Genomic DNA, 21,227 nt, shown 5'->3' on the forward strand with positions numbered 1-21,227 from the left:
GAACTCATTGCCAGGGGATGTTGTGAAGATCAGAAGTATAATGGGTTCTAAAAAGAATTAGATAAGTTCCTGGAGGATATGTTCACCAATGAGTATTAGCCAAGATCATCAGGGATGCAACCCCATGCTCTGGGTCTTCCTAAACCTCTGGCTTCCAGAAGCCTGTACTGGATAATAAGGGATGGATCACTTGCTAATTGCCCTGCTCTGGTCATTCTCTCTCAAGCATCTGGCACTGACCACTGTCAGAAAACAGGATATTGGGCTGGTTGGACCATTGAACTGAGCCAGTATGGCTGTCCTTAGGTTCTTATGAATCTTTGTGTGGGAATTTAGTTTAAAGGTGCTAGATTGACAGTTTGGAGTAATGAAGTCTTTGTCAGTGAATTAAGATAAACTGGATTAAGGCCATTTATATTCTGAATGAGAATGTCTACACATGGGTTTAATGCAGTTTTACTAATCCACTTTAAATTCACATCTTCAATTAATTTGGATTAACTTTCCTAAGTGTTCCAATGTAGACAAGTCCTATGATTGTGACGTAAAAACTTTCTAAACTATTAATGGTTTATCTGCACAAACACTCAGTTTGTGGCAAGCTGGGGTTTAAATTTACCCTGCGTTAGCCTGCTGCACACTGTCTGTTTGAACCTGGCAGTCACTCACTAAAGATTCCTTTATGCACTTTCATCTATCCCTGTTTGAAATGGGAGCAAATTAAATGGCACGTGGGAACTTTTAGTGAGCATCAGAGTCCACATGGACACTTAAGGCATGTCTACATTACAGACACTACAGTGGGACAGCTATGGTGGTGCAGCTGTGCTGCTGTTGTGTAGATACATGCTGCAGCAATGGAAGGGTTTTTTCCATTGTGATAGTTACTCCACATCCTGGGGTGGTGGTAACTAGGTTGACAGAAGGATTCTTCTGTTGACCAACTGGTAACCTGTGCCCTGGCATAGACATCTTAACTACGTCTCCCAGGTGTGAATTTTAGTGGCATAGGTAGGTCAACCTAAGTTTTAGGTGTAGACCTGGCCTAGTGCATGGTAGATTCACATCCCATCTTGCTGTAAACTAAGTGTTCGTGTAAACAAGCCTGAAGAGTTGAAGTTCACAGTACACGTCACTGGAGAAAACAATTTATTCTAAAGTTTGCAACATAGCCTGAAATATGACATCTGTTACTGATATTATGATGATTTGATCAATGCAACTTTTAATAAAAAAGGCATCTCCACTAATCTAAGGTGCTATTATTAAATGGCCTGAACCTTGCCTCTGTAGTAGTAATAAAAGACAGTAACAAATCTTAGTCAACAGGAATACTTCAAAAGCTTTAGAGTAGGAAGTTCCTTTTTTTCCCCTATAAAAAGAAACTTAAGCAAATTCTTGTGGGCCAGCTGTTTGTTTTTGCTGCGCTAAGTTTATAGTTTTAAAAAAACTTTAATGACATAGTCATGATTCAAATGATATTTCTTATTTCAGAAATATAAAGTGATGAGTGGTGAGCTGAAAATGGGAGGATGTTTATTTTCAGTTTGAGGAGATAATACTACAGCAGGCTTTAATTTATGCCTTGAAAGAGGTTTCATTTGTAATTTAAACAATCATTTTCATAGATATTTTCAGAACATTTCCTAAACCTATTTTTATATGTACACTGTTTGAGTTGTTTTCATTTCAAATTTAGTGAAGAACTTAAGGGTGAAAGCAAAACAACATTTAAGATATAGTGAAAGAAGAAATGGAGAGGATAAGGAAAAACTAATTTATTGAGTTGGTGTAAAATTACATTTGAGCCACATCTCATCAAAGATCTTTTTCTCCTGTTTCTTGTGCCTGAATTTGTGGTGGTTTCATGGCGAAAAAGAAGCCTGTAAAGACCATGTGTGGGGAAATGCAATCTGCGAGTTAGCGGAATTGCTTCCTGTTTGTCTTGAGGTATATTGTTGAAGGAGATTGACATATTATTTGTAGATTAAATAGGCAGAGGAAGGAAGAGAGGATTATTTTTTTCTCATGTGCAATTAATAATAGAGATCCACTATCGGCAGATATGGGATTTATATCAGACAATCATTCATTTTCTATTCTGGATCTGAGACATTTCAACTGTTTTAGGTTGTGTTTTACTTCAGACACAATATAGTTTCAGGGACTTAGTTTGTTCAGACCAATCAGACTTTTTATTCTGTATGTTACTGTCTTTTCTGTATCCTCCCCTAGCCCCACCCTCCCAATAAAGCCATGAAATTACAATTCATTGTCTGGAATTTTCCCTACAATGTGATAAGGTGAACATAAATTAAACATATTAAATGTTTTAAACCTTTCCACCAAACAAAACAAGTCCTACAAGATTCATTTTATTTATTTATTTATTGATTGATTGATAATCCCAGATCTAATTTTTGGCTGCATGCACAAGGAGAGTGACAGACTTTAATATAGACTATATGCTTCCATGATCTGATGAGGATTTATTCATATTTTTCTGTTAACATCTTTTAAAATACTGAAAATGCCAGTGTGATATTGTAAGAATTCACTTGTTTTTGTCTGAGTACCCATCCCTATCAGTGTCTTCAGGTTCTCCTCTTCTTCACCATGCCCATTTCCACCATATGTGTGTATACATGCATACACTCGTGTGCGTACTGCTACCAGTCTTCCGACCAGGGAGCACTGGATTGAATGGGTCCCAGTCCGTTCTGTTTCCAACAAGCAGACAGGCTGGTAGTAAGTGGCACAAAGTACCTCCTGACGCTGGGCTGAGAATACAAGATTTACAGTGCTGTTGATTTGAGGAGGAGAGATCAAACACCACTTTCATAGATGGCTGTGACAGACATTACTAGTCAATGGTCAGGTTGCCATGCATTTTGGAGATTTGAATAAAATGACTAGTTTTAGGCCCCAAATTTAGTTATTTAGAATCAGAATCTCAAGGTTGGAAGGGACCCCAGGAAGTCAGCTAGTCCAACCCCCTGCTCAAAGCAGGACCAATCCTCAAACAGATTTTTTTACCCCAGTTCCCTAAATGGCCCGCTCAAGGATTGAACTTAGAACCCTGGGTTTAGCGGGCCAATGCTCAAACCACTGAGCTATCCCTTCCCCTTTTTACATGTTTTAAATATTTGTATGGTTTTACAAAATAATACGAGAGAGGTGTTGTTTTGTAATTGCAGTGGAAACAATTCTGTGCATGTGTTTTTTGTGAAAATATTTCTTGGCAGTGTTGGGAATGTTAAGACAGCAAAATTGTGCTAATGCATGTGAACCTAAAAATGGTACTGACTGATCTGTTTTCATTGCACAAGCAAAGTGAAGTCCAAAAAAGGAAACAGCCTAGACAGTGAAAATAAATTATAATAATAATTTATTGGTGCATAACTACTGTTAAGCTTAAAAATGGGTTTTTAATTTCACTGAAGTAAAAAAGCTGCTCACATCTGGAACTGTGCAGTGTGTTATCTACGCACCTTCTCCAAACAGTGGAAAAACTTATCAAAGGAGTATAAGTTCCTTCTCCTTTTAATCTGTTAACAGCTTTACTTTTCTAGGCAGCCTTTATACGAAAAAGCATTAATAAGATGATCCATTATTCTAGATCAGATAAGAATAAGTATATACAGATTGGACTTGCCTACACAATCATGCTATTGAGTGTTCATGTACACATACCTTTCCAGGGGGGGGAAATATTGTAGTTAGGCTTTAGTAGCCACAACAAGTGCTTTATCAATGTAACGGAGAGGAAGAAAGGGAACTGAGAAATTGGGAAATATGGAGAAGAGCAAGACAGAGGGACAAATTTAATTTTTCTAACCATTACTTTTTTTCTTAATTGCAAAGTTATTTTTTGTTGCAAGATCATAAGTAGGTCACAATGTATGCATAGACTTAATGGTGACAGATAGACCATAAAATAAGAATGAATTGGAAAATCAGCCCTTCCTGATAAGTCTCAAATTCAGGGTTCGTTGTGCTCTGCTCCTGATGTTTTGTACCACAAACAACTAAAGCCAGACACTGAAGAGGTCACACCTGATGTTTTCTAGAGGCATTTTCTTCTGTTATGGCCTGACCCATCTCCCACTGAAATCAGTGGAAAGATTCCCATCTACTTCAATGGGAGCTGGATCAGGCTCTCAGTGCTGTGAAAATCTCAGAGGCTGGTATAGAAAAAGGATCTTTAAATATAGCTGCAGGAAAAATGTAGGTAACATAAGAAATGTGATGGGGTGTTCTTTGTATTTTCTATAGCATCTTCTTGATTTATTACGTATTTAGCAATTGCTATATACTTTGCAGTTTACTTAATTGACTTCCTATTGAGGGTTGTATCAGTCACGATTGTTTACAGGCAATTAAACCTGTAAGTCACATGATCTATAGTTCAGTTTCACTCCTTGAAGTTTTAAGCAGAGACAGATGTCTTCTGTAGCACAGGAAATGCAGACTCTTTCATTATATTTTTAAGGGCCAATCGTGCAGTCCTAGATGTTTGTCTTTGCCGAGTAAGTTGTCTTAGATGATGTCTGAGGGGTATTTGACTTCCTGTATTCTTGAAATCTCTATATATGATTTTGGATTTTTAACAGCTGTTTCAGTTTGTAGAAGCTTTACCGTTCATTTTGTATTAAGTACTCTGAAAATGTAGATTTTCATTGAATACTTATAACCATTTCCTGTGATTTTTATATCTAGTAGTTGCTGCTACAAATTTAGAACATTAAGCCAAAACATGATTGGGAAGGAAGGAAATGGTTTATATCATGTTTATATGCATAGGATGCATCCATCATTACAGATATAAAAAATTCATGAAAATATATGGACATAATTATGCTGTACATAAAACAATCAAAGGGTCCATCCATATCTAGGTATTAACTGGACTGTTCGTTGATGGAATGTAAATCTGGAAAATTTAAAATAGGGAGAGCAAGCACAGTGCAGGATAACAATCCAAGTATAAAGAATGAATAATACTACTAGGACTTGCCAGATTTTATTTTAATCAAGAAGAAAAAACGAAAATGAAAACAAAATGGTTAACATTCTATGGCAGTCTGAGAACTAAGTATCAAAGCTCTAGTTCTTACCGACGCATGTTTGCTGGTGGAAGAACAGGAAAAATATTATTTTAGCTCCTGCCCTGTCCCTGCCCTTAATTGCTGGCTCCTGCCCTCTCTCTACTTCCTCTCCCACTGGGTTTTCAGATTGTACTGTTCCCCTCCCCCTAAACCCACTGGAATAGAACTCTGTCCTTGTACCTCACTTTTGTTGTGCAAGAGTGGGTACTAATTGCAATTTTAAAGCAAAGCCTGTGGGAGAGGGAGGGGAAATAATAATAAAATGCCATTCTAGTACATAGTTAAGTTTTCATCTTCAAAGCATTTTGCATATATTAACATAAGGAATTTCAGGTCAAAATAAACCTTGCAAGGTTAGAGCTCCAACACTACCCCCAGCCTTCAACCCTGATGTACTAAAATCAAAATAAATATACATCTAGATCCATTAAAGGAAGTAGAAAAACATACCCATCGTTGGTCCCTTCACACCTGATAAGGAGTGTGATAGTTTGAACTTTTCAGCCATGCCAGCTGTGAAAAGGAGATCATTAATTAATGTTTCACTTGGGTCAAAGTAAAAACTTTAGAATTAGCATCTCATGTCAGTTCTTCAATTAGCCAAAACCAGACTGAGTCAGGACTTCCACAGAAGTTCAGTGGCCCAGTTGATTCACTTGCAAAACTAGTATCTGTAACTTTTTTTTTATTGAAATCATATTATACACCTTACACAAATCGGACTAATTTTGCGTTGCTAATTTTAAATGGCATTATTAGTTGTGAAAGCGTATTTGATACTGTGCAAACAGCTAAGGCGCGATTAGTCCCAGGTCCAAGACATTGACAACATAGCATAGATGAAGAAATTCAAACACTCAGGCGTGGTCTACACTACTGGGTTAGGTCGAATTTAGCCATGCTAGGTCAGTTTAAAAATGAATGTGTCCACACAACCAACTCCATTTCATCAACCTAAAGGGCTCTTAAAATGGACTCCTGTACTCCTCCCCGGCGAGAGGAATGGCACTAAAATCAACTTTGCAGGGTTGAATTTGGGGTAGCATGGATGCAAATTGACGATATTTTCCTCTGGGAACTATCCCGGAGTGCTCCATTGTGACCTCTCTGGACAGCACTTTGAACTGTGATGCACTAGCCAGGTACACAGGAAAAGCCCCAGGAACTTTTGAATTTAATTTCTTGTTTGGTCAGCGTGGCGAACTCAGCAGCACACGTGACCATGCAGTCCCCCCAGAATTGTAGAGTGTAGAATGTTTTTGTGCTACCCCTATCATCTCCGTCCCTGAGGTTATCGCAGATTAGAAGTTGGAAAAAAATGCACTCATAATGACATGTTTTCTGAGCTCCATGCAGTTGTCCCTCCCCATGTTCCATAGCCTCCATAGTTCCATAGTCCACAGCCAGATGCTCAAGAACGACATGTACCCAAAACCGCCCATGACAATGTTTTTGCCTCATCAGGCATTGGGAGCTTAACCCAGAATTCCAATGGGTGGCGGAGGCTTCGGGAACTTTGGGATAGCTACCCACAGTGCACTGCTCTGTAAGTCGATGTGAGCCACGGTAGTGAGGACGCACTCCGCCGACTTAATGCGGTTAGTGTGGACATATGCAATTGACTGTATAAAATAGAGTTCTAAAAATTGACTTCTATAAAATCAACCTAATTTCGTAGTGTAGACATACCCTCAGTGTTGGTACAGTGAGTGATGGAAATGCTGAAGCAGTCTTGCAGGTTAAGTGAGAGACTTTATTTTTTTCTTTTTTCTCTTTTGGAATTGGGGGTGGGGTTGATCAGAAGACAGTACAATTACAAGAATGGTCATTTAATCTTTTTCAAACAAATTTAAGCCAATGGACCATCAAAAAAAAATCAGTCTCTTAAATCAGTCCTTTAATAAAGGTAGAACAGCATTATATTCACTTTTGGAGATACTTAGGAGTGGTCTGTTGAGACATGAGGATGCTTATTGGTTTCATTGTATTTAAATCACTTGAGATCTAACACACTTAAACTTTTTTGCTTTCAAAAATCTTTTGAGTTCTCCATCCACAAGAACACTGTAAATAGTTGTACTGAATTAAATGTGTAGAATACCGAAACAGTTGCTAGGCAGGATTTTTAAGTATACTAAATTTTGCAAGGGATTTTCTCACTCTTTATTCCTATTCATGCATATACATCTCTACCCTGATATTACGTGACTTGATATAACACAGTGGCAGTCCAGGCGGTCTTTGGTGGCATGCCTGCGGGCGGTCCGCTGGTGACGCGGATTCGGCAGTGTTTCCTGCAAGCGATCTGACGGTCCTGCGCCTTTGGCATCCTCTGCCGAATTGCCGCCGAAGCCGTGGAACTGGCTGACCTCCTGCAGAAATGCCACCAAAGGCCGCCTGACTCCCACCCTCACGGCGACTGGCATGCTGCCCCTCCTCCCTCCCCCCCACAGCTTGCTGCCCCAGGCACGTGCTTGCTGCGCTGGTGCCTGGAGCCACCCCTGCTCCTGAATCATCTTATGTAGCGACAACTTGTGGTGATAGTGCAGGGGCACAATGTAAAAGGAGGCCACGTGACTGCCCCACGTGTTGCCTCTGGGAGGATCCTTCCAGCCCCACCTACTTGAGCCAGGGCAGCCAATCCTGCTCGTTCCTGGGGAACTGGGGCCACAGCAGTGAGGAGCACATGCCTCTGGGCTAGGCAAACTTACAACACCAGTGTCTCTCTGGAGTTCCTCTGCCCTCACAAACATCTTAGCAGAGGGAGGGGCATGAGCAGTGCCCCTACTTCCAGCTAAGCAGAGAGACCCTGCTCTCAGCACTTTCCCCAGCGACACTCTGGCCCGGTGCCACTGCGTTCTCCTTGCCAGTGTTACCTGCTGGGCGTGGAGGGCTCTGTCCTTCTCCTGCTGCGCCTCCCCCATCTAGGGTAACCAGATGTCCTGATTTTGGGTGGATTTTTCTTATATAGGCACCTATTATCCCCCACCCCATCCTGATTTTTTTTACACTTGCTATCTGGTCACCCTACCCCCAGCATGTTTCTGGCGGGCTCGGTCCCTGTCCCTGGTAGTCAGGCCCAGGCGGGGAGCAGAGAGGACAGGATGGAGCCGCTTCTTATGCCAGCTGAGGGTGGCGGCTTTGCCTTCCTGCCTCTGGGCAGCATGCTGCATGGTGACTGCCTGCGAGAGCCCTGCTGGGAAGGCAGCAGCAGCCCATCCAGGGGCAAAACGAGCTGGAAGTGCCGGGGGAGAGGTGCAGCAGGAGAAGGAGAACAGAGCAAGCCCTGCAGCACTCGCAGAAATCAGGGGTGGATGGAAGTGGCACTTGACCCTGCATGCCCCACTACATGTTGCCTCTGACCTTATTCCTGGGATTACTGCAACTTTTGCATTGTTGTTGTTTATGTGATGTAATAGTTTCTCCCTGAGATTGTATTTTAGGTCAACACAGCAGATTTATCTTCCTTTGTGGTTTACACAGGCTAGTGAAAATGCAAAACACCTAATCTTGTTGCTTGGCTGTCCTAGTCTGAAATGTTAACATTACTCTTTAGGTGATTTGCAGCTATGTGTATATTCCAGAGCCACTCTTTTTTTACAAACTATTTTGACTAATATTGATGAGGAACTTTCTAAAATGTTTGGAAAAATTACTGTTTCTATAAAGGTATTATGTGGGGTGGGTGGGAGATAAGCCTTGGTACACATGCAATTTACTGCATGACATCTGCCATATTTACTCAGTCTCCTATTCAGATCAGTCTTTTAAAACTTTATTTTTACCCTGCTGGATCACTTGCAGCTTAGGAAAAATAAGAGGTACTCATTCTACCTCATGCATCTGTCTAGAATCATTAATGATAGTGAATTAGTACTTATTTTTGTCTGGCTGCTGATTAGAAAGAGAGAACAAAGGGTTCATTTTCAGAAATTATATTGACCTTTTGCAGCTGAGAACTTTAATGTGCTCGTTTTAATTAGTAGATGTATTTACATATGAAGAAAGTGGGGGAGGAGCAAACACTCCCGGTAATGCAGTGAATCAGTGTAAGGAATTCATCACTCTCACATGACACAAGACTAGTTTGTTTCACTATGTGGTTGGCACTGTTGGTCAAGGGATTCTGTGCAGGCATGCTGCATGACTGTGTCTCTGCTGTAGCTGCTGGTGCTTTTGGTAACATGGTTGACCTGCCAGGTCTTCATATTTCCAAACCCTTCTCCAGGGTCTGTGGGGAAACCCCCCTAGCTGAGGCAGAGAAGCCTCTCTGACTGGCTGCTTTTCCACATTCTCCTGCCAACAGGTGAATTGGCAATCTAGTCCCTCACAATGTGTAGCAGCCAGGGCTCCTTTCTACTTATGCTGGGCAAGTAAGGGTTGGAGTGCTTCTGCAGTACTCCAGTCCAGGGAACTCTAAGACAACTGGGAGCAGCTGCAATATTGTCAACTAAAAATATGAATCAGAGGCATATCCATACTGTCGCTGAAACTCTTGACACTGCTACTACCCTGCTCCTAGCCCAGGAGAGCAATCTATCCTATTGCTGCTGCCCCCTGGGCCTAGGTTTGAATGGGGGAGGATCCTGCCCATTCCCTCTCTGGGCTGGGATATTTTTGTTAATTTTAGATGATAGTTCTGTCTGCATTCTTCTCTTCTCTCTCTCTCTGCAGAATTATACTATTTGCGGAAGGCATCCATCAACACTGAGAGCTGGCCCGTTGTGATCAGGTATGCCACCTCCCAGAGCACTTTCTTGTGGCCTGGGGTGGCTCTGCAGTGCCCTATCTGTTTCCTCAGGCTTTTCCGACTCCTCCAGGGATTCATGTGATTCAGCCCTCTGGCTGGGTCGCTTTCAGAGTTCAGCCCTCTTTTGGGGTAACGAGTCCAAAAGAAGTACAAACAAACCAAAAGTTATTTAATCTTGTTTGGGCTTCTTCAGCCTACATTCAGGGCGCTATTTACATCTCTCTGTTGCTTTTCGACTCGAGGGGCCCGCAGATAAACCCCTTTTCCTGGCCCTCCCCTGGTTTCTCAGGGTTCCTGCTCTCTGCAGCTTGCAGGAACCTTCTGAAAACTCCCTCCAGCCCTTCTGTGCTCCTCTGATCTTCTCTCTTCCCCAGAAGACTTGTTTGGGTCATATGTCCCACCAGTCACATTCCTTTTGATCTTCCCCATCTGGGAAGCAAACTGATTGTATCACAGGTGGCGCTGGGCCCATTTCCCCTTAATGGGCCAGCCACCCCATGCCACCAATCACTGCAAAAACATAACCCCTGTGAACATACTTTTGTTGAACTTGATAAATCCAGGCCTAAAATAATGGCAGCTTTGTAGGCTATGTAGTCTCTTGTTCTAAGTAAAATGTCTCCTGGTCAGTACAGGATTTCTTGTAAATGTAATTGTCATTTTCTCAGCATAAAGCTTACTTTCTTTAAAGGCTGCCAAGAGAATATTCTGTTTTTTTTTTCCCCTATACTTCTAAAAGTTGCACTTGCCTAAAGACACATTTTCAGGTAAGTAATCAGCTGTGCATAATTTTGTGGCAAGTCTATTTTAATCATCAAAAGGTGACAAAGATGACAGACTTGGCATGATAGAGTTGAACTGTGCAGTACCATGAAAAATTCTCCTCTGAAGTGTTTGTTAATTTGTTTGTTCTAACTGACTGGTTTCATCTTGTCTTTTTATCACTTAAAAGTTTAGAATTTTATTCTGGGGAATTGGACAGAAAATGCCACATTTTAGAAGCTTTAAGAGATCTCACAAAATCTCCTTTAGTGGCCATGTGTGAGCCTTCATGGTGTGGGAAATGGGCCATGTTTTGAATGCTGAATCCGACCCTTAATATGATAAATATATTACAGAGGACTTAACACTGTTTGATGCTCCACTGTATGATCTCTTTCTAAAATATGGAATGTCACTTCCACCATTTATTGTACGTTAACAGTGGAGCTTGTCTTTTGCTTTTGATGAGGATGAGGGAGGGTAGAGGAATACTAATTTCCTAAGTCTCTCACATCTATTCATATAAATGATACTGGAGACACACTGGGACTTTGGCACAAATTTAGTGATTAGTTTAGAGACTTCAGGCTCAACACCAGCTGTTCTCGATGCTGCCCCCAGGAGAATAGCAGGGTATTCCATGGAAGTTATCCAATGGGTCATGTCTCATTAGGATTAGTTTTAGGCTATTTTGAAACAGTAAGTCCGACCCGTTTGACACACAAATTACTATACATTGAGGGTTATACAAGAAAAGGGCAAATCTTCACTCATGCTTTATTCTCTGGATCCACTGGGATTGAATCAGATGCTTGTACCTCATGTGTCCGATGTTGTCATTCATTTTCAGGAAATAGGACACCACTGATTGAAACCTGAACACAAAATTGCTGCTAATATTGTGGTGTTCTTTTTTCCCACCCCCAAGCCTTTATGTTGCTAGCCAACAAAGGCCCAAGGGACCTGTGCTGAACCAAAAAGGGGAGGAAAGACTCTAAAACTTACTGAAGGGGAATGCAGCACCTCTGTGGCATATTCCCTCTTCCTATGTTCAGCACCTTTCTCCCCAGGAGCTAAAGAAAGCTGCTTTGTGACAGCTCCTGATGGTCAGGGCTCAGTTAAGGGGGAAGAGAGTGAAAGCATGTCAGGAAGAGGCCAGGGCTGGAGAGCAGTCACTTTGTACAATGTCTCTCTCAAAACAAGCTGAATTTAATCTGAGTTTCCTGGCAGAAGCTAGTGCTGTTTTAGCACTGTGCATCCTGCTGCTCCTTGCAGAAGGGAAAGGAGTCCATGGGTGTTGCAGGACAACAGCTTCAGAGAGCTGTATTGCCATTTAGTTCAGGGGGTTGGTGATGGAGCATCACAGAAGCTTCAGGCTTTGTGGGACTGGAGCTCCTTTCCCCTATGAACATCTGGGGGGTATTGGGGCTGTGCCATCTCCGGGCCACAACCCACAGATCGAAACATACTGCGGAAACTCCATGAAGTGGCACTCCCAGCATTACTTGAATCTCCTTTTTCTTCCTGTTGGTATACTCTGGCCTCAGGTGCCAATTAGTGTCTGTCTACATATGCGGCTGTTTCCCAAGTTAAGCTTTTGTTCTCTTTTTTTGTTTGTGCTAGGTTTTCAGAAGGCAAATATTCTGACTATATTTGTCCAAATCATTGCATAAGAAACAAATGTCCCTGAAAAATTATTTTTAAATAAGTCTTCATTTTCAAGCCACTCCAGCTGTTTTACAACCAAAGCCTGGCAATTCTGAAAAGTCCCATTGCTGCAATCAGTGACAGCAAGATATTTCACGAGACCATTTTAAAGGTTATAACACAATGTTTCAGGAACCAAAGGCCAGTAGCTGCAGGGATGAATGAACCACTGCCACATCTAGATGCTACATTCCAAGCATTGGTTTTCTATAACTGAGCTACCATATAATGGGAACAATTTACTGGGATCATGGGGGATTTGCTTACCTATGTATTAGCCCTTTGCAGCCGCTATAGCAAAATATTTAGCAGCTTCTAAGATATAGTTCAGACCAGCAGTTCCCAATCTATGGCCCGTGGAGAGACGGCTGGTCATATGGCTTTCCTCTGTTTTCTATATCGCATTAAAAGAGGCTAACATACATTGAATACTTTGCTCATGTTACTTTCAAATGTGAGCAATTTCTGTTTTAACCACAAAGATACTACCTGCCTATGAATGAGAGGGGAGGTGGTATCTATGGGGCAGTCTCTCTACTGAGAAACATTCCATGCTAGGGAAAGAGTTTTGGAACTCCTGGTTTAGAACCTTATGGAATCCTCCATCATCCACTGACTTGTTGATCAAACTCCAACTTTTAATCATGCCAGAAGCTGTTTGTTTCCCTCTAAAACTTGCAAACCGAATGGCAAGACTCAGTTTGGACCCTTTCCCAAACTGAAACGTGCAGGACTCGCACAGCTGTAATTGCAGCACAGCTCTTTGGTTGGCCTTGTCATTGGCAGAGTCCTTCTCACTGTGAATGAGAACAAATAAGTGCTGTGAAGTCTTTAGCCCCATTCGAAAAAATAACAATCTTGAAGGAGTGGACAGTTTCACTGAGTGAAAAAAGTAGATATCCCATGACACTTGGCAAATATTGGACTCTCCCCCAAAATTGCCATTTTTATAAAGTTTTTTGGATTTGTCTCCTCCCATCTCCCTGTTTGTCTAGCTGTTCCAACTTAACCTCCCCTTTGCCCTTCTCCCTGTACCATTCCAGAGCCTTATCCAAAGCACTTCATAGTCCTATGCTGCCTGCTTTTTCCCTGTCTACCTATCTACCTACCTATTTGTTCTTCCCCATCCCAAGCGTGTCTGTTCTCTACTAATCTTGCCTAGTTTCTTTTCAGCCCTTCTCTTGTATCCTCCTCTCTTACCCTTCTGTTTGCCCTTCTTTACCATCTGCTTTCTCCCTTCATGTCACTCTCCTATTGCCATATTAGCATCGTACCAATCACTCTTCTCTTCCAGAACACAGTTAAGCAATTCCTGCCCAGCGCCTATTCTCTCAAGCAATTTGCTTTCCTGTCTCTACAATTCCTTTTTAAACTACACGGCCACTACTACGCCCCACCATTCCACTAACCTCCTTCCTCTTCCTCAGGAATACTGTAACCGCCTCCCTGCCAAGACCGCTTTTTAGATCCAACTGTCCTCTGCCTTCAGGCTTGCTTTCTTGGTGTATTAACCAGGAATCCCACTGCTTAGACTACCTCCTTGCTAATAATATTGGCCTCTTGCCTGACTGATAGACTTGGTTCTCAAGCTCTGACCTCTTCTCCTGTTCTGCCTGTCATTTTTCAGAAAAATCCCATAGATAATTATCAGATCATTTACCTCAGTTTATATCTTATCTTATTCTGAGCCCTCCTTTCACCAGCCAGCCTGACTGGCTTGTATCTAGGCTGCCTTAGCACATAAACTTATTCCTCAGGGTTTCATCACCTCTCTTAAATGGAGATTACAGCACATGTATCCTCTGATTCTCTCTTGGATGTTTTTTGTTAATTCTGTTTAATAGTTCTCCAACCCAGACCAAGGGAGTGTATGGCAGATTGCATTCAAAATTCTGATTTATAAAGTCTCAGACCTTTATAGAATTTTAAAAGGTAATGTTACTTGTTTATGTTCTAAGTGCTCTTCTGGGCCTGATCAGTGTGGGCATTCGGCATTTGAAGGGAGAATAGATTTTTCTGGCTTTACTTTTCAGTTTCCTTTTTAATGTATTTCCATTTTTGCTGAAACATTTTTAATGACAAACTCTTACAAAAGAAGTGCATATTTTTCTTTTTCTTTTTCCTTTTTTTAACACCTATATTGCAGATTGTTACTAAGTATTGATTTGGCACATCTGGCTAATAGGTTTGAATAGGCTTTTAAGTAAGTATCATCAAACTTATTAAACTCAGAATGTGGCCCTACCCTGTTTTCCTAACTATTTGCAAAGTTCATCTAATTATTTCTGTGGGTTAAAAAATGATTGTGTCTTTCCTTTAAGACTCCATGACTGCTGATATTTCTCACACAGATGGTGAAGTTTTGGATTCTGTGTTTTGTAAAAAGGTTAGCAAGGGTTTGCGCTTTTTTTTTAAATTGCGTCTGCAATTATATCATGAAGGTTTTTTGGGTGGGAGAGAAAGGGTGAGGTGGAAAAAATGTGTAATAAATACATTGGCAAATCCTGCTGAGTTGATGGCTAAAGCATAATCTATAAAAATAAATTCTTAGCTCACTTGCGTAATAGTTGGCTGCAAGTGGGACTCTTTGAATTGGTGTTAGAGCAGTATTTGTAATATTTCAATCCATTGTACGCTGCCTAAAAAGGCAGGCTGTCTAAGAATGCTGCAAAAAAAGATGCTGGCCGCTATGAGGGCCTTGTCTGTTTTTTAAACTGGATAAAAAAAATCACTCCTTAAAAATTATATGATGTGAGAGTAGCTTAGCTGTTCTTCCTTCCATTTCAATGTTGCGTCAGTTTCCTTTTTCATCATAACCACAGTTGTTAGACTGAACTACAATCTTTGTATTTTTAGAGTCCTCCCACAGGCATAGGCAGAGACCACAGAAAAGTTTTTTAAACAGGCTGATATTTTTTTTGATTGGTTGTTACACTGCTGTGCATGGTGATGGCAGAGGGAGCTGCACTCTGACTCGAACACTTCCTCTGTGCTTATCCACTTGTAATTTCCTGGCTGAATAGTGTAGGGGTGCTGCAGCCTGTATGAGATAACAGACAGAGATCAGGGTAGTTTAATGGTTCTGGAGTAAAATTTGGGGAAGAATGTATTGTGAGAACCTTTTTGTTAGACCTGTCATTCTTATAGAACACATGACGGCTTCTGTCATCTTTCTCCTTACTCAGTATGGTGTCTTTGCCAACATCTGTTCAGGCTTGATGAATCTGACAATTGACAAGAAGAATGTGTCCATATTCCATTTGAGAAGGCCCTTCTTGTGGGTTTAATGACTAATGTCTTTGCAGAGTTATTCTTTCCTAAGAAAAGCTAACAGAGAATGAATGGTATTTTGGAGCAAGGTGAGGAAGACGTCTTGACTAGATCATCCCTGTATTATTGCACCTTAATTCTCACTTCCCCGGACTTACACAAGTGAGCTTGCACCCACATTCATCTCTTTTCAATAACTCTTCCTTAGGATTTCTGAAATTGCTTCCTGAATGTTCCCAAAATCTATGGCTAGCAAAGGCACTTTAGACACACCTTTGTAAGAATGTAAGTGGCTGTATCTGATTATACACTACAGTGGTAAGGGTTGTCACCTAAAGATAATGATCTGTAAGGAAACTGAACAACCACAATGACATCCTACAAATGAAAGGTCATGGTGACTCTGATGTGTTCCTTCCCCCTTGGAGTGCCGCCTGGAACTGGGGTACCACTGAGCCCCCTGACCCATCAGTCTGGGCTCCCTCCCACACTGTACTGCTGTGACAAGTTGCTAAGCTCTCCAAACTTGTTCTTTCAGTCAGCATACACACAAGTAGGGACACATCCAGGTGTTGTAACTTGCAGACAGGCTTTCTGACCAGTCTCTGCATGGGAAGGCTATACAGCTAGGGCACTTACCAGCTTCTCAGGCACACACCTCTCTCTGGAGGATAAACCCAAAATTATACCATCTTGCACTGCACAGGATATTGTACAGCGTAAGCTCATGAAATTCACCCCCTCCCTCAATGTGGAGGAAGATATTTAACAGCTTTTTGCCCCCAGTTATGATTCCCACACACTGGCTTTAGACAAAACAAAAACAAGTTTGTTAACTACAAAAGAGAGTTTTAAAGTGATTATAAGGGACAGCAAACAGATCAAAGGAGATTACGTAGCAAATAAAACAAAAACACAATCTAAGCTTAATATACTAAATATATTTTCTCACCCTAAATGATGATTTAAGCAGTTTGCAGTGATTCTTGGGGCCAGCTGCCCTTGCTTGCATATTAAAACCCCAGGTATTCTTCTCACAGGCTAGAATTTACTCTATCCTGGGTTCAGCCCTTCTCCCTAGTTCAGTTCTTGTTTCTCAGGCATTTTCAAGCATCTCCTTTGGGCAGTAGTCAGAAGAAGAGTCCTGATGATGTCACTCCCCTACCTAAAATAGCTTTTGCATATGGTGGGAACCCTTTGTCTCCAGGTTTAGTTCCCATGCGTTTCAATGAAAAAATACTAGTTTTCTATGATGGAGTTCAGTACCAGGTGACTTGGTCAAATACCTTTGTATGGCCATAGCAGTCATGACTCAGGCTGTTTGTAACACCCTTAGGAAGGCTCCCCGGTGGGAGATTAGCATCTTCTAAGACCTATTGCTCTCCTAATGGTCCTTCCCAGCCAGCCATCTAGACTGATTGCATTCTGTGTAGTGGGCATTCCCCAGGTGTAAACACATTTGTAATAGATGCATAGACAATATTCCTAACTTTAGATACCAGAATGATACATGCATACAAATGTGATTCACTGAATGGGATTATCCTAATCTTTTCAATGAAACCTTGCATGACCTATCTTGCATAAAAAACATCATAGTTATGCCATAATCATATCATCATAATATTACTGTGAAGAATATGGGGCGTAATGCCACAGTGACATTCTGACCAGCTCTTTGCAGCTATACCAGGTGGACAACATAGTACTGGTAACATCTTGTTAAAACAAACCTAAACTAGTTTAGAACTAGTTTTGTAGGATGTGGGTGGTGAATTAGTAGTTCTTTTTGTTCCCAAAGGTACATATTACTGAGCAATTACCTCGTCTCATCTTAACAGAAAGCTGTTCCAGTGTTAGAGCAATAGTTTAGGGCTCAGGAGCCCTAGTTCAATTCTCTGCTCTGCCACAAACTTCCTGTGTAACCATGGAGAAGTCTCACTTAGGGAACTGAGCCACAGAGACACTGTCTGCAGAATTGGAATATTATCACTTCCCTACCTCACGGCAGTGTTATGGTTAAAGTTTAGAGTGAGGTGCTCAGATACTAAGGTACTGGGGACTGTGTAAGTACCAAAGACAGGTAGAATTTAGAGAAGATGGAACTAGTGGAACAGAGTGGGTGAAAACCACAAATTACTTCACTTTAATTAAAAGGACTGCTGTAGGCATTCTCATCGGCCTGGGCTGATGGAACTAAGCCAAGGTTTACAGATAGTGCTGTTGTGATTTTTCTGCAGAGTTGGGATGGTTTGGTGGCTAAAATAGTAGGAAGCTTTTCAGCATTTCATCTACCTTGCCTCACAGAACTGAATTGATGGGAATTTAGAGATGGAAAAGACTTATTAAAGTAACCCAGTCCCTGCCCCTGTCAGTGTACGATTGTTTCTCTACACTGTATAGTCTTATTGTTTTCTCCCATTCAAATGTAAGCATCCCAGACAATGAGGCCTCCATCGCTTTGGAAAAGAAAAATAATGTAGCGATGGAACCACTCACATGTTTTATTTTAATCAAGAAAAATATTAAAGTTGGTTGTTCCAATGTGACTGTTTTGAAATGGTTGGTTTTTACGCTGAAGCGCCATCTTTTATTTATCTTGCTATTTCCGTATCCTACTGTTATCTGGTCTGTTTCAGTTGAGTGCTGAATGACTAGGCATAAGGTTGGCCTTCCTACGGACAAATACACATGGCACGTGAGATCAGGATTTATAGGAGCCACATTAACAATGCTGAGGTGACACTTTTTGTCTAGTTAAGTCAGGTTTTTTTTTCCCCCTTTAAATTTGCCTGGCCTAATTTTGGAAAAAATCCCAAATGATCTAAAATCAGTTACATTTTGAATGTCAATCTTTAGATTAATCATGAAGGAATTAGTTTTCTTTATTAACATTTTTTAATAAGCTTTCCCTCCTCAAGCTCACACAAGGCTGGATACTAATACCCCTTATGCAAATTGCTTAGTATCTTATTCTGAACGGAGTCCAGTGATTTCAGTGGGACTAATTTGAGGAGTAGGTTACTACTACTCAGCATGAGTAAGGGTGGGTGAATCTGGTCCACTTTTAGTAACAGAAGCTTTTATGATCTTGCAGATAATGTTCTGATTGACTGACTGAATCATGAGTTGCTTTTTGAAAAGGGAACTAATTGACTAGAGCAAGAGAGAACCCTGTTCTTTAATACTTTTGAGTCTCATCATTTTAAAATCTGTTACTAGCCAACAGACATTTAAGGCCGAATCCTGAAAACTTTTCTCTCCCTAGTCAATGGGATTGCTTGCCTGGTAAGATACTAACCAACATGCGTAAGAGTAGCAGAACTGGGCCCTTAGATAGGTGCTAAGCAGGTACTGTTAGGGAGATAGTAGTGTTTGGTTTGCGGCAGGTTAACTTGCAACAGAATGCGAATGAGTTTGGATGGAATTGCTTATCAGAAAGGAAAACTGAGAATCCATTTTTCTATTCTCTGAAAAAATGTAGTTTTTAAAAACAAGGCATGGTATTCTGTGCTGTGTATTGTGTAAATTTAAGTGTGGCCAAAAAAGACAAGCAAGCTTGATAATACATTACCATGAAAAGACAAAGAAAAGTATAATTACATTTGGTTCTTTTTTTTCCAGTTTAATTTACACAAGGCAGAAAGTGCAGTTAAAGCAAACAATGGAGTATCTGCGTATACTTTTTCGCACATGAACAATGGTGCATTCTCTGGCAAATGAAGAACCTAACAATCAATATATAACACAAAATAGCATAAGTCCTGCACTATGCACACACAGGAAACTTGACCCAGAGAATGTAAAGTGTTCACTGAATGAACAGAACTGGTGTATGTAAACAATTCACAAGAGCATAGCATTGTTCAACAGTGTATGGAATTGTGATGTTCAAGACACACAATAGCATGTCATTGCCTCAAAATGAATTCATTCTTGGGGTTGACTTACACTTTTGTTAGGATTCACAGATTAATATAGCTTTTTAGTTGAAATAGTGCAATTGTTGAAGATTTCATCAGAAAAGATTCATTGGACACAATGGTCAGAGAAAGAGGTAAAGAAAAACAATCAATCATAATAGATAAAAATAAGCATGTTTTGTTTTGAACTTTGTATGCATCACACGCATTTAAGGAAATGTCCTTTCATTTAGAACAAGCTTAGAACACAGTTATTTGTTGAAGGAAGTTGGGAAGGCTAGGCATGGTTTTCAGAGGTGCTGCCTCTGTTATCCAAAACTATGATTTCAGGTTACCAACGTCTTCAAAACCATTCTATGAAGTCTTTAGGATAAGATCAGGGCCTTCAAAGTCTTTCTGTTGACTTTAATGTGAACTAGATTAGGCCATAACAGAGGAAATTAATAAAAGCAGATTTGGTGTAAACACATCATATGATGCTCATTGAAAAAGTTTCATAGCATGGTTATCAGAATTAATACATTATCAAGGTCTTATTCACTTTCCCTATCTAGATGAGACATGGACTGAGATTAGCATTAAAGAACATGGAAATGGGTAGAAGAAGATGCCACACAGCCAGCCCTGTCAGACTTGCATCGAGTATGTTCTGGGGAACCATACCCTTCCTCTGGGTGACCCTTCACACTCAGCTAAGGCATTCATTGTCTTTCAACACTCCCCTTTCCCCCCAAAAAAATTACAGTGGTATCTGTCAGTCCATCTGGCTGATACCCTTTGTTGCCATGAGGTATATTTTGGTAGTCTTGAGTTACTTTATTTCTGAGCAGCAGTCATTAAGAGTTGAAAATTGAGCTATTTGCCTCATCTGCTAAGAACAAAGTCTAAGAAAAAAATCTTCCTGCCAAAACCCAGAATTATGAGATTTGAGTGATGATTTAGGTTGTATTTTTCTTAGCATCTAACAGTTGTTACATTATGTTCATGAACAGGTTTAAACATATTTCAGAGTTTACTTCAGCTTTAGAGGCTCTGTTCGTATGATGCTTGTTTTCAGCCAAATGCAGATTGAAAATTAGCTATGAAAACATGTTGATGTTTAGTAATCGAACAGATTGTTATGTTCCAGAAGCACCTAAAGGCCCCGATTGGGGAACAGGGCTCCATTGTGTTATGCATAGAACATACGCATATTATAATAATATAATTAATAAGACAGTGCCTTTCCCAAAAAACGTACTACCTGCACATGTGTAGATTTAACATCAAAGAGCTAGTTTACAACTAAGGGACAAAAAAGCCCAAAATACCTTGACTACCATAGACTAGTGTAGGAGTCTTAACAAAAGGAGAACCCATGCAGACAGCACCTGCTCTGGTAGGGTGGAAGTGACAGGTATGCAGTTTCGACTTTGTACCTACACCCAATATCAGGCTTGTATTGTAGATGTAAGGAAGTTGTTACTCTTCTTTACTATCTTGTGCCGGTGTGCAGCCCGAATCACAATCTGACCCTTAGTGTTAAAGTTCTTTTTAAAAGCACTTTTGACCAATAAGTTATGTGGACATTTTATAGGTCTGAAAAGCTTTGAAAAACTTTCTCCTCTTATATCATTTTAAAAATGAGCTGAGAACTTACACATACATGTAGAATGCCTGGGTCTTTCAAACTTGTAAGTTACAAAAATAGAGTTTAAAAACCCCTTT

At 40.7% G+C, this 21,227-nt stretch overlaps 1 protein-coding gene across 14 annotated transcripts in view; it reads left to right on the plus strand.

Moving 5' to 3' along the window:
• INPP4A (inositol polyphosphate-4-phosphatase type I A) overlaps positions 1 to 21,227 on the plus strand; it is a 192,930-nt gene that overhangs the window by 31,142 nt on the left and 140,561 nt on the right. Inside the window, exon 1 of one of the 14 annotated variants that reach the window (XM_030570765.1) lies at positions 9,821 to 9,840. The exons of the other annotated variants lie outside the window; for them this stretch is intronic. The gene's annotated coding sequence lies outside the window, so the exon portion shown is untranslated. Of the gene's footprint in view, positions 1 to 9,820; positions 9,841 to 21,227 lie in introns of those variants that run through there. 14 annotated transcript variants of the gene reach the window in all.

Source organism: Gopherus evgoodei, chromosome 1, assembly GCF_007399415.2.
Source record: "Gopherus evgoodei ecotype Sinaloan lineage chromosome 1, rGopEvg1_v1.p, whole genome shotgun sequence".
Classification (NCBI taxonomy): Eukaryota; Metazoa; Chordata; order Testudines; family Testudinidae; genus Gopherus; species Gopherus evgoodei.